We start from the raw sequence: 13,735 nt of genomic DNA on the forward strand, positions 1-13,735 counted from the left end.
ATCTATCTATCTATCTATCTATCTATCTATCTACCTATATCTGTATTTATAAAACACTAGACCCCAAAATAAAACTTAAAGATATATCTATCAAGAAGTCAGGTTTGGAGTGAGAGGGAACTGTATTTATTGATGGAGCTATAGGGCTGTGGGATTGGAGGTGGGAATATTGTATGCCTCAAACCTTATTGCAAGCAATTCTGTAACTCATGGAGACCAAATAAAAAAAAATTTTAAAAGATAGGAAGTTAAATATGTGACATTAATCTCACCTACTCATTAGTGTCTCCAAATATCAGAAAAAGTGTGCTTACTAGTACCGACAAATATGGACTAAGAGTTTTTCTGTCTTGAACTAAGGATTTTTTAGATAGTGATCCTGTGTTTGGTTTGGTGTGTGTGTGTCTATGTGTGGTGTGGTGTGGTGTGTGTGTGTGTGTGTGTGTGTGTGTGTGTGTGTGTGTGTGTCTACTAAAACTATCACTGTCATATTGGGACAAGGAAGAACTTTGTTTTTCAAATTTCAGGCTAAGGACTGACTAAGAGAAAGTCAAGCTAATGCAAAATTCTGATTGCCTGCCTCCTCCAGTGTAAATTTCTGATTGATGAATCTTCTGTGATTAGGGTTATTCTCAATACAAGAAAACAATTTCATTATAATACAATTTAAAATATAAAGCACTATATATTTTTCTTTTCTTTGTCTGAAAAGGAAAATGGCAATATATAACATTTTTTTTTCTTTTTGGGTCACACCTGGCAATGCTCAGGGGTTACTCCTGGCTCTGCACTCAGAAATTACTCTTGGTGGTGCTCAGGGGACCATATGGGATACTGGAAATCAAACTCAGATCCGCCGCGTGGAAGGCAAACACCCTACCCACTGTGCTATCGCTCCGGCCCCAAGCAATGTATAACGTTTTGACTGAACAAACAAATGCACATTTTGAACTCAGAAGGCATAACTCATTCTAGGTGTGAGGAGATATAAATGAAGGGAGGAAAAAAAATCACAAAATACATTTGTTTTTTGGAGCGATAGCACAGCGGGTAGGGCGTTCGCCTTACAAGCGGCCAACATGGCCGACCCGAGTTCGATTCCTCCGCCCCTTTCGGAGAGCCCGGCAAGCTACCGAGAGTATTCGATATGCCAGACATAGTAACAACAAAGTCTCCAATGGAGACGTTACTGGGCCCGCTCGAGCAAATCGATGATCAACGGGAGGGCCTTTACCTTTACCTTTTGTGAACTATTGGTTCTAGTCTTCATAGCTCTCTGGTCAGTCTCCATTGTCACGGTAGGAATCTGGAATGTGGATGACAGGGAGCCTCAAGCACTCTTCAAAGTCAAAAGGAAGAATTCATTTTATTTTCTTTCCATGGTTGACTCCAAACCTCCACAAATTCATCCTCTTTGTGCCCAATTTTTAAAAATCTTATTTTATAGACGTGTGGGAGGGTAGGTGTCAGGGTCTCATGTGAGGATTGAGTGAAATAAGAAAAAGAGAACAGTAAGAAGAAAAGTACGTATCAGGTGCTTTTGAAAAATCAGTCCAAAGAAAACTAGCAGAAATAACTGTGGAGAGCGGTGCTGGCAGAGATCAGAGTGAAGGGAAAGTTCTGCCTGCACAGGCTGTGTAGCAACAGAATTCTGATTGGCCCAAGCTACACCAAGAATAAGCCCATAGCAAGGCTCTGAGCAGAGCTTCCGCAAGCAGCTGAACTGAGCAGGCCCAAGCAGGCCCTGCAAAGACTTGTTTTGAGCCATCTGGAGAGCAGCTATGAACTAATAGCAGTTGTGAATCCTGATAGCATTCAGGGTAATACATCCAACACTTATTTTCCATGGTAGCTCACTGCCTCTGCTTACTGACTCTAAAGATATGACATGGGTGCTCAAAAACCATAAACTCTTTGTGACAGAGTCTAACCAACTACAACAACGTAGGAAGGGAAAGTCTCTAAAGGAAAATTGGCCAAGGTGTCAGGGTCCTGTACCATTACTTACTATTTACTGGACACCTAACATAGACTTTGCCACATGAATCCAAGTTCTCAAGGAAAGAAGAACAATCATTATCCCATTTTCCAGAGACCAGAACTGCAACAAAGTGATTCCCAGAGGTATGCAAACTGTCACTGTGAGGAATGCATATAGGTTTTCAGATATCTTCTGGCTGAAAGCATCTCAGTGTCTGAAGGACAACTGGAATGATTTCCAGACAAAAGTCTTCTGACCAATTTTTGTTTTTATTTAAGGCTCATACCCAGCTGTGGTCTGCGGCTACTCCCAGTGAAGGGTTAAAGAATAGCTATTAGTGATGCACAGGGGTCCACTGCACACCAGAATTCAAGGCTCCTAAGTGTAGAACATATACACCAACTCTGATTTTCCTCTCTTAGTTCTTCAGGATAATTTTAGCCAGAAGTTAAAGTATGTATGGTGAAAGTATTTATTAGTGAAATAAAAGATGCGGGAGAAAAGACTTTAAAATCACAGTATCTTTGAGGATATAATAAGGAATATGTGATCAATTTACCAAGTGAAGGATCAAAGGCAGTTGAAGGAGTTTTATACACATAAAAGGAATAAATTTTAAAAATATATTACTGACTAAAATGTGGTGTTAAAGCATGCATGAAATATGATGTCACTTGGGGGGTATTTAAACACATAAAGCAGTACTTCCTAGTACCTGATATGCATTGATATATAGGCGTGTAATAAACTAGTAAACCATGGACTGTAATTATACCCATCAAATTATTCAGAATAGCTCTTTATGTAGAGAAAGGAAAGAGGTTGAGGCAAGGGAAAAAAAACAAAGATAGTTAACATATACACACACACACACTTTAAAATCTGAGGAGGAATGCAGTTAGGACAGAGAATGCACCACTATGACAACGATAGTTGCAAATGATGACTCTGGACTGAATGCTGAAAAGAGGTAAAATGATATGTAGGATACCCTTTCAGTAACACTATTGTAAACCACAATACCTAAAATACAAGTGAGAGAAAGAGAGAGGAAGAAGAAGAAGAAGAAGAAGAAGGAGGAGGAGGAGGAGGAGGAGGAGGAGGAGGAGAAGAAGAAGAAGAAGAAGAAGAAGAAGAAGAAGAAGAAGAAGAAGAAGAAGAAGAAGAAGAAGAAGAAGAAGAAGACAAAGAAGAAGAAGAAGACAAAGAAGACAAAGAAGACAAAGAAGAAAAGAAGAAAACTGCCATAGAGGTTGGCCTGCCCAGGCAGGTGCCTTGGGTGAAGGAACGGGTGTTGGAACATGGTACAACTGAAAATCAATTATAAATATCTTTTTAACTCTATAACTCAAGGTGATTCAATAAATAATATTTTTTTTAAAATCCCATGAAGCCTAAGTGACAGCAAGTAAGCAATTAAAATTAGGAGTCAGCAGATGTTGTGTGTGTGTGTGTCATATTTTTCTCTTGGTTTGTGTGAATTGAAAAATCCTGCTAATGTATGTGGGTAAGAATCAGATTCCTGGGTTTTGATCCTCAGACCATACTGGAGAATTATAAGGAGTAGTGAGAGATAAAGATGTGTGTGCTCTTTTGAAAACATTTTTTAAAGCAAGAATTGCCAAGAGTTTGTATTTTTGAAGAAGAGAAATTTGCCAACCTTAGAGATGGCTTCGATGTTGTACAAGCTCGCCACCCCTCCCTTCCCTTCTGATCCCCAAATTAGCTTTTACTTAGCACCTTCTCTGCACAGGGCTTTATCCAACCTCCAAAGACGATATATGCCAACGGAATTGCTGTTGATTTCTAAGTACTTCACAAGGAATGTACATTTGTCTGGGGAAAAAACAAGTCTCATTACTGCACCCACTATGTTTTCCTGCCTCAGGAAATTAGGAGAAGTAAATGAGATGTCAGGTGGAAAAAGTGAAAAGAACATTCTGTGCTTACTCTCCCCTGCAGCCAGAGTAGAGAGAAACTACCTAGGTGTCACACAGAAAGGGAACTAGAGAAGACCAGAAAGACTGAGGTAAAACAAAGAGCTCAGAGTCCCTGACCTTATATTCCCCCTCCTGGAGTAAACCTCAAGGGCAGAGGAGGCAAGGTGGAAATTTCTAGATAGATCTGGATGAAATTTGAGCTAGGGAGTATTCTTTCTATTCTTTCCCGAGCATAGCCTGAGGAACCTCTTAAGACTCTTGGAAGAGCTACACACCAAGGCAGTGAATCCAGGTCTGGGAAACAGCACCCGGACAGAAGGGGCTGCTAGTGAGGCCAGTCTATTGTTGTGCTTCTTCTCCTTCTACTTCACAGCCTGCTGGTGGTGAGCACTGAGCCCAGAAATTTATGATGCTCCCGAGGTGGTGCTGAGAGGGCTCCAAAAGGAAAAATGCCCCCAAAGGCCACTTGAGATGGATTATTAGTCCAGGGACCAAGCCAGATCGTCTACTCCATAAAAGACACAGGGGAAATATATACCATTTTGGCTCAGAACCTCACTGTTTTCCCCCTTCCACTTTCAAGTTTCTGCACCATCTTGGAGGGGACCAGAGGAAGGAGTATTCTGAGTCTCTTTGGGCTGGGTGATATTTAACAGGAAAGAGACTCTTTACCTGCCTATGGTGTTTTCTCACCAATCAGTTGAGACTCAGCAGTCACACTTCATGTGTACTTTCAGACGTAGTGTGAAGCAATTGATGATCATAATATAGTTCAATTGGTAACCAGTTTTATCCTCTCAGTAAAGAACCCAAGGTGAATATACACAAAGGAATACTATGCAGCTACCAGAAAAGGTAAAATCATGCAGTTTTCTGGAACATGGATGGAAATAGAGGGCAACAAATTCAGCAAAAGAAGTCATCAGACGGCCAGAGAGACAGAGATAGCACAGTGGACAATGTGTTTGCCTTGCACTCAGCACACCTGGGTTCAATCCCTGAGCAAATATGATGCCCAACCACCACCTGGAGCGAATCTTGAGTGCAGAGCCAGGAGTAAGCCCAAACACTGTTAGGTATAAAATTCACCCCCTCTAAAAAAAAACAGTCAGAGAAAGAAGGATGAACAGCAAATGATCTCACCTAATCTATAGCATATGCAGTAAGAAAATCAAACAAATGCTTGACCTTGATTATAAATATCACTATACCAAACACCAGGAAATAAGGCATGTGTTTGGGGAGGTGCAGGCAGAAAGTGAACAATGAGGTGGACCAAAGAAGACATAGAGACAGTGTTAGAGAATCTCGGGTACTTTGGGAGTGATGGAATGTGATAGATTTGTACATCAATACCTTAATTGTTAACACTTATTGTAACCCTGTTACCTAAACTATCATTATAAATAAATACATAATTCAAGAGAGAAAAGAAAGGGAATAAAGATCACTGTTCAAAATCAACAAGGCGCCTCAAAGCGAAATCATCCTTGGATTGTTTAGGAACTTAATTCTCCATGTCATTCCATTACCCTTAAATCCTCAAATCACATAAAGATACCCTTTGTTCATTTTCAACTCAGTGTTGTGCTAAGGCAATAGTTGGAAGATACAGAATCTAAGTCTAGAGTAAGGTGCGTGGTAAGCATTAAAGGGAAATAGATTCCTTCTTTTAAATGTTTTCATTTTAATAACCGTGATTTACAATACTGTTAACAGTAGGGTTTCTGCCCCACCACAGCAACCACCTTTCTCCACCCCCTGTCCCAGTGCCTCTCCCCAGCCCCCAAAAGGTAAGCTAAAGACAGGTTCTCAGTTTCTGTTGCCTTTGGGCACTTTTAAAATACGTGCATGCACACATACCCAGGAGCAGAATATGCAAATTGGCCAGATGTAAGTTCCTACCCTAAGTCACTGAGCAATTACCTGAACTGTAGGATCAGTATGAGCCTGAGTTCAAAATTAAGGAGGCTGTTAATGAGCTTAACATCCATCATCCCTGGCTCATAGGACAACCCTGTAATTCTTTGCTGAAATGAAATATAAATAGTGCCTTAAAAAAAACTTGGCTTCAAGCAAGGTTTTCTTCATGTGCCTGGCCCTGACGACTCTCTTGCAGAGCAGCAAACCCACCCACCCAGATGGGCTAAGCTTTGCAAACTCCGGCAGCGCCCCCCACGATGGGAGTGAAGAAGATGCTACACTCCCCTCTCTGGAGGGCACATATGAAAGCCTAGGGTCTGGCCATGCCCCTCTCTCACACTGACCTGGTCTGGGAAACTCCAGGCTATCTGATAGGAGCCTTCCTCAGTTCCTTCTGACCCAGAGGTTGTCCTAGATTGAACTCAGCTCAACTCTATCCCTGCTCCCCGCAGAGTGAGCCGCCCCTTGCTGGCTCCTTCTTCCCAGCCTTATTTGGTTTAAATTACTTCTTTGAACTTTGGTCTCATTATTTTTGGACTGTCATTTGGTCTGGAAGATTTTCTTTCCACGGTTCCTTCTGTTCTCCTTTTCTTTTCTTTTCTCTTGGATGTGCTTTCTAAGGCCTCTTTTTTACAGTTTCTTTGGGGTGGTTTTTATTACCTTCATGCATCTTAATTTGAGTAAGGAGAAGCCCCGGGAGCAGGAGTGTTGTCAGCTCCCTCGCTCCAGGATTCCTGCCTCTTTAGTTGTTATGGGAGCTCCTCAGTTCAAGGACCAACCGCCCACCCCCCATCCAGGCGAGGGCGGGTAGGGTTGGTGGAGGCCTGCCTCTCCAGCAGTTCATGACCCAGTTCATGGAATGAATGGTCTTTACAAATTTGATATAAGAAATCAAATTCCACTGTCATCCAGTTCTGCAACATCCCTCTCCCTAATCTCAAGAACAAAACCATAGATTTTGTAGTGCCCTTTGATGATCATAGATTGTACTAGTTCTCTCCCTCACCCACCCACCCACCCTAGGAGCAAGAATTTGATATGGTGATCGAATTAGTTTGGATGCTTTGGACTATATGTAACAGAAAACTATATATCTCAATGGGCTTGAATAATTAAGAAAGCAAATTATCTACAATAAACAAAGTCCCTGGGTAGGGAAAATCCAAGATTGGCTAATTCAGAGCTCAATGGCATCCACATAGCCCAGGCTCTTATATTTCTGCCCTCCCATACTAAGTATTTAAGCTCATTCTTGGACTAACTAACCTGACACTTAAAAGGTGGTCACTTCTGGTGACACCTATGAACATGACAATATCCAACAAATAATGCATTTTTTGAAAGTTTTCTATCTCCCTGGACTTTGGTTTTAATTACCTAATGTGACAAATAAATCATCGCATCCACTGATATAATAATTACAATATTCCAACCTGTCTTCTAGTCTATGAATATGTCAGTACATCGGAATGCAGTGAAGTAAGCACTGTGATGACTGTGACTTTCAATGAAGGAACTGAGATGCATATAAGTAAAGTGGACTGTTGTAATCACCCAACTACTAAAGAACAAAGCTGAAATCTACCCTTATAACCTAGGGCTATAAATACACAATTCCACTGGCTTTTGATGAAATAGTGGTATGTTCATACTTACTTTAAAAACGACTTGCCTTCTTAGGGGCTGTAGGTGATTCAGCTGGAGAATACAGGCCAAGTATGTCACAGCATGGCTTGGGTATCCCAAATACTCAGTACAGTCACTTCAAATGTATGCAAGTCAGCCTGGTGCAGGTTGAGAGGATTAAACAACCCCTTATGATTTTCCCTGAGGGCAAACCTCTCTAGGCCACATCTTGTTCTGGAAGCTAACCTTTGGTTGACTTATAATTCACTCTTTATTACTTTCCTTTCTTAACAGAACAAGACCTCCATGAGTGGGAATTGCATGATCTACAGATAGTGTATATGCATTTAACTATGACCTAGGGATTTCTGTACAAAACTTTCCTCAGACCCAAGGAAAGCCCCTACTGCACAAACCTTTATTAATTTGTGTGTATTTAAAATTTTATGAGATAATTCAAATGTACACAAAAATCACAGAGAAGAATTTTTAAAAAAGAAAAACTATGCATCACGACCCCGGGCAGAACCCTGGCGGCTGAAGACCTCCGGAACCAGCCACAGCCATGCTTAAGACCACTCTCCACACGTTCAGACAAGCCTCATGCATGAAGGAACCAGCAAAGGAACCCAAGCACGTGGAACCTGGGGCTGAAATCTCCAAGCCTGCTTGGATCGGGACTAGGCCTCCTCCACCAACTGCCTCCCGCACCCTGTTATCCCATCAATGGCCAAGACCAAGAGACTATAAAACCCAGCTCCCAGAAGCATCTTATTATCTAGTTCTTACTCTTGGAGAACCCGGCAGGCTACCGAGAGTATCCTGCCCACACGGCAGTGTCTGGCAAACTCCCCGTGGTGTATTCAATATGCCACAGCACAGTAACAATGATGGTCTCATTCCCCTGACCCTGAAAGAGCCTCGAGTGTGGTACATTCTAAAATCTCAGGGCAAGGACGAAGGAGACCTTACTGGTGCCTGCTCGAGGAAATCAATGAACAACAGGATGAAAGTAACTGTGATACAGTGATGCATCACCACAGTTATTTTTAAAATATCAATGTAATGATGTGAGTCACACTTTTAAAAAATTAATATACCATTAAAGATGGGCTGGAGTGATAGCACAGTGGTTAGGGCGTTTGCCTTGCATGCAGCCAGCCTGACCAAGCCAGGTTTAATTTCTCCGCCCCTCACGGAGAGCCCGGCAAACTACCGAGAGTATCTCACCCACACCGCAAAGCCTGGCAAGCTACCCGTGATGTATTCAATATGCCAAACACAGTAACAACAAGTCTTATGATAGAAACATTACTGGGCCCACTCGAGCAAATCTCGATGAACAATAGGAGGACAGGGCAGTGCAGTGCTACCATTAAAGATATAACTGGTACCCCTTTCTTCCTTCTCCTCTCTTTTCGGAAATCTGTCACTGTCACTGTCACTGTCCTCCCGTTGTTCATCGATTTGCTCGAGCAGGCCCAGTAACGTCTCCATTGGAGACTTTGTTGTTACTGTGTTTGGCATATAAATTACATCACGGGTAGCTTGCCACGCTTTGCTGTGCGGGCGAGATACTCTCAGTAGCTTGCTGGGCTCTCCAAGAGGGGCGGAGGAATCGAACTCGGGTTGGCCATGTTGGCTGCGTGCAAGGCAAATGACCTACCACTGTGCTATAACTCCAGCCTCTTTTCGGAAATCATTATCTTCATTCATGTTTCACCTGCACAGTTTATTATATTTTAGTCCATTTTTATACAAAAATACTATCATTTTTTGCATTTGCTTACTTCAAAGATCAATGGTTATATACTCTGTAACAGTTTGTTTTATCCACATTTTTTAATCTTTTTTTTTCTTTCCCCTATTTGAGGGAGATGGGCAAGAAACTTGTATTAACAGCTGAATTATTCTTCCTACCACCACCACTTGTCTTCTGACTTGGAAGTTAAATAGCATTTCTGTCATTATAGTGATTATTCATAAACTCTTAATGCATATACTTATATGCATATTTTTCTAAGACTAAATTTTTAAAATATCTTTAACATTTTCTGAAACAAGGTGAAGATGTTTGGATAGTTTGAACTGCTTTACTGAGCATTTTCACCCACGAGGAAGGAAGGGCTTGTGGTCTTGACTTGCAGGTCCAGCATTTTTGGACACAGAATAATTAACACAAAATTTACTGTACACATACCTAGTAATTCATTTTACTAAGTACTTTATGACTATATTTTTGCTTTAAATTTTTTCCTCAGTTTTTTCTGTTTTGGAACTCTCTACAAGGGTCTGTGAGTAATAAATCCTCTTAAGCTTTAAGTAGTGAAGAAGTCTTTACTTGGCCCTCACAACTGAAACTAATTTATCCGATTATGAGATTTCAGGTGCACTATGATTTTGAAGGTACTAACTCATTTGTATTTGGGAGTCCATTGTAGCTGAAAATCTTGTTCTGATCTAATTTTATTATTTGGCATAGGTAAAAATACCTTTTCCTTTTGGTATCCTTAATATTTTCTCTCTATCATTTGTGACCTACAGTTTTACCATAGTAAAAATGGATTTGAGTTATAAATGGAAATGACTTTCATTTATTCTTTTTGAACTTTATATGAACTTACAACCCAATTATTCAAGCACTTATCTCTGTAAGCATATTTTATGTATTATTTTCCTCTAGAATTTATAATAAAATGCATTTTGGAGTTTCTCAATTAATTTTCCACTAAACTTTTGTACATGCACATATAATTTCTCTTTCTATCTATAGTTTTTATATCCCTGATTTCTACTTTACTACTGTGTAAGTTATGTTTCTCCAAAGACACAGAATCCACAAAATTGATATATTATTTATAATTTTGTATTAAATGCATTCTATCAAATTATATAGATATAAATAATATTCTATTTTTTACATAAACATTGCACTCATTTTTAGTTCAAAAATTAATTTAAGTCCTCTTAAATATTCAATTAACTGTCACACCCTACTTTTTTTGCCAAAATCCTTTGGCATAAAATCTGAAATGATTATGTAGTGAGATCTGGTAAATTAAATTATTGATGAAGCTCCCAAGACTAGCAAAATCGGGAAGCTAATACCACGCTGATACCTATAAAAGCAAAATGAAAAGGAACAGCAAACAGAGTGCTATAGCTCTGGCTTTGAGAACTGGCTGGCAGGAATTGTGGCCTTTGGTCAAGAAACACTGCCAAACAGGAAAGAAACACATGAGAGCAAATAGCCCAATTTTTCTTCTCCTGCTCTCAGTGCTTCTCATTGGCCAGACCTGATTAGAAGTCAGACTACAAGGGAACCCTTAATGTTAGTCCTTAATAAAGGTCTGCCTGCTAGGCACATAAGAAGGTGGAGATGGATAAAGAATGAACTGGGATGTGGTCAGAAAATTTGCCCAAATATCAAGTACCCCCAAGACAGATAAATTTCTCAAGTTACCCTCTCTTAAAAAATACATATGATCTTCCTCTTTCATTCCACCTTTAGTTCCTGTCTTTCGGCTCTTTTTCCATCACAGAGCATTTTTCAAACTTTAAAAGGTAAGGTAAGGTAAGGTAAAGGCCCTCCCGTTGATCGTCGATTTCCTCGAGCGGGCCCAGTAATGTCTCCATTGGAGACTTTGTTAATTTTTTTTATTTTAATGAATCACTGAGATACAGCTACAGACATAAACTTTAGCAATTATATTTCAATCAAACAATATTTGAGTACTCATCCCTCCACCACATTTTCCAAACTTGTCTCAACATACTTCTATTTATTCCCATCAACTCTTTGAGCTTTAGAGTCCAGGTTGGCTTTACATACCCTGAAATTCCTCTCAAGAAAGTTTCTGATCTCTGCTGAATTAAATGGGCTGAAGCGATAGCACAGCGGTAGGGCATTTGCCTTACACATAGCCAACATGGCTGACGCGAGTTCGATTCCCCTGCCCCTCTTGGAGAGCCCGGCAAGCCACCGAGAGTATCTAGCCCGCACTGCAGAGCCGGGCAAGCTCCCCGTGATGTATTCAATATGCCAAACACAGTAACAACAAAATCTCCAATGGAGACGTTACTGAGCCTGCTCGAGCAAATTGATGAACAACGGGAGGATAGTGACAGTGACAGCTGAATTAAATACCCAGCTTAAATATGTCCATTCTTGCCAACATTGCTCAGATTCCCTAAAGCACCTCCACTCTTGGCTTCAGCATGACTACTCCCTCCTAGGACCCTATGGAGCAGCACACAGGGGAAGTCACAGCCTAGATTGGAAGGAATAGCATCCTCTCAAGGAGTGGGACCAACCATAGCCAAGTTTGGCAGTTGGAATTTGCAGGGTAAAATCCAGGAAGTCACATGTCAGGGAAAAAAAAAACATAGGCAGAGAAATGTGCTGGGCATTCCTTCTAGATCACCATCAGTGTCTGGTTAACCATCAATCTCTGCAAAGTCACTCTTTCAGAATGGAATGGGAACTATTGAAGTGATTTGGAAAGAATGTAATTTTCCATTGCCGAGTCATATAGAAAACTTAACAGAGGCATCTATTCTCAAATTGTGTCAATCTCAGCCTTTCATCAACACTGAACAACATTGGGTGTCACTTCTTCACCCAGAGAACTTCCAGTCCCTTTCGGGACCTCTGACGGCATTATTGGGCAGTTTAACTGGCAGCCCTCCCACTATCATGTGTGGGAACTGGGGGACCCTGAGCAGAAACTGGGCTGTGGCTGAGCCTTTTCCTGACACGTTGCAGCCCCTTACTGCCCTTTCATTCCTCTGACATGTGAAAAAGGTGAGAGAGAAAAGTAGAATGGTGGAAGAAGAGACTCTGAAGACAGAGCAGGCAGGTGGAATTCAAAGTCCTTTCTTTCCAAATTAAAGAGATGAGGTCCCTGCCAGGGCTTCTGGGCCCCAGTACAGCCATAAGTCAAGTTGTCACATTCATCCCCCAGCTAATGGCTCCACCTCTCCACCTTGGAGCATGGACAGAAATGCAGTTAAGAAGCCCAGTGGAAAAAGCAAAGTGTGGCTCAACAGACCCACGCTGGACTTCGCTCTGATATGCTTGGTTCCCTCCCCAGGAGTGCTTGACAAATATGCACAGCTACAAGACTGTCCAAGGAATGCAGCTGCCTCAGCCGTTCATTACGAAGGCTCAAAACCACCAGGCAGGAAGAGCAGATGGAGAGTTAGGGAGGATCTGTCTCCGGTGAGGTTTGGAAACGGGCGATAGTCCTGACTGCGCAGGCCTAATTGATGTGGTCTGGCCTCCGTGGAGGGAATGGGCAGAGCAACCTTCTCAGCTCTCGGCCAGCCTGGTGGGCCTATGAATAGAGATGTTTGATTCATTCTCGAACTTTCCCCAAATGTCTCTGAAAAATTCCTAGAATGCTGCCAGGAACACAATGGTGGGTGATCTGTAGACTAACATTGTGAGTTTCTGAGCTGCTTGCTCTTCTCTCTTTGTGTTTTCCTTTATGTCTGATTGATGATTTTCCTTCTCTGATGAACGAGAAGCCCCCCTCACCCCCAAAGTAGAGCCTGTTTTCTCTGTCCTGCCAAGTTGTGCCAGGGCTTCCTATAAGGGATAGTTACTACTCAACTCAAAATTGTGCTTCTGAGTCTAATTCACCAGCCACAGGGCAATGAAGAGGAAGAGCAGAGTTGCAATTGCCAGAATGATAAGGAGGAAAAGTCTGAAGAATGATGATTACTCATTGAGGGTTTTCTTATTTATACAGGGGAGTGTTATAGGGGAGAGTTACATGGGAGGGTAAAGGGGAGAGTTACAATGGGAGGGTTGTGGGAGATTATAGGGGTAGGACTATAGGGGGAAGGTTTGGGGGGAAGGTTACAGAGGAAGTTATGGGGGAAGTTAAAGGGGAGGGTTACAGGGGAGGGGCTGGAGTGATAGCACAACGGGTAGGGTGTTTGCCTTGCACATCGCCAAACCAGGTTCAATTCCTCCATCGCTCTTGGAGAGCCCGGCAAGCTAGCAAGAGTATCTTGCCTGCACGGCAGAGCCTGGCAAAATACTCATGACGTATTCAATATGCCAAAAACAGTAACAAGTCTCACAATGGAGACCTTATTAGTGCCCACTTGAGCCAATCGATGAACAACAGGATGACAGTGCTACAGTGCTACCCTGCTCTCAGGTCTATTGATGAGAAAAAGGAGTAGCAAAAATTAAAAAAGACGTGATATGCTGTCACTCCAGACTACTAAAACCAATTTCTCACTGAAAAAAAAA

This window comes from Sorex fumeus, unplaced genomic scaffold, assembly GCF_029834395.1.
Source record: "Sorex fumeus unplaced genomic scaffold, SorFum_2.1 ptg000014l, whole genome shotgun sequence".
NCBI classification, from domain to species: Eukaryota; Metazoa; Chordata; class Mammalia; order Eulipotyphla; family Soricidae; genus Sorex; species Sorex fumeus.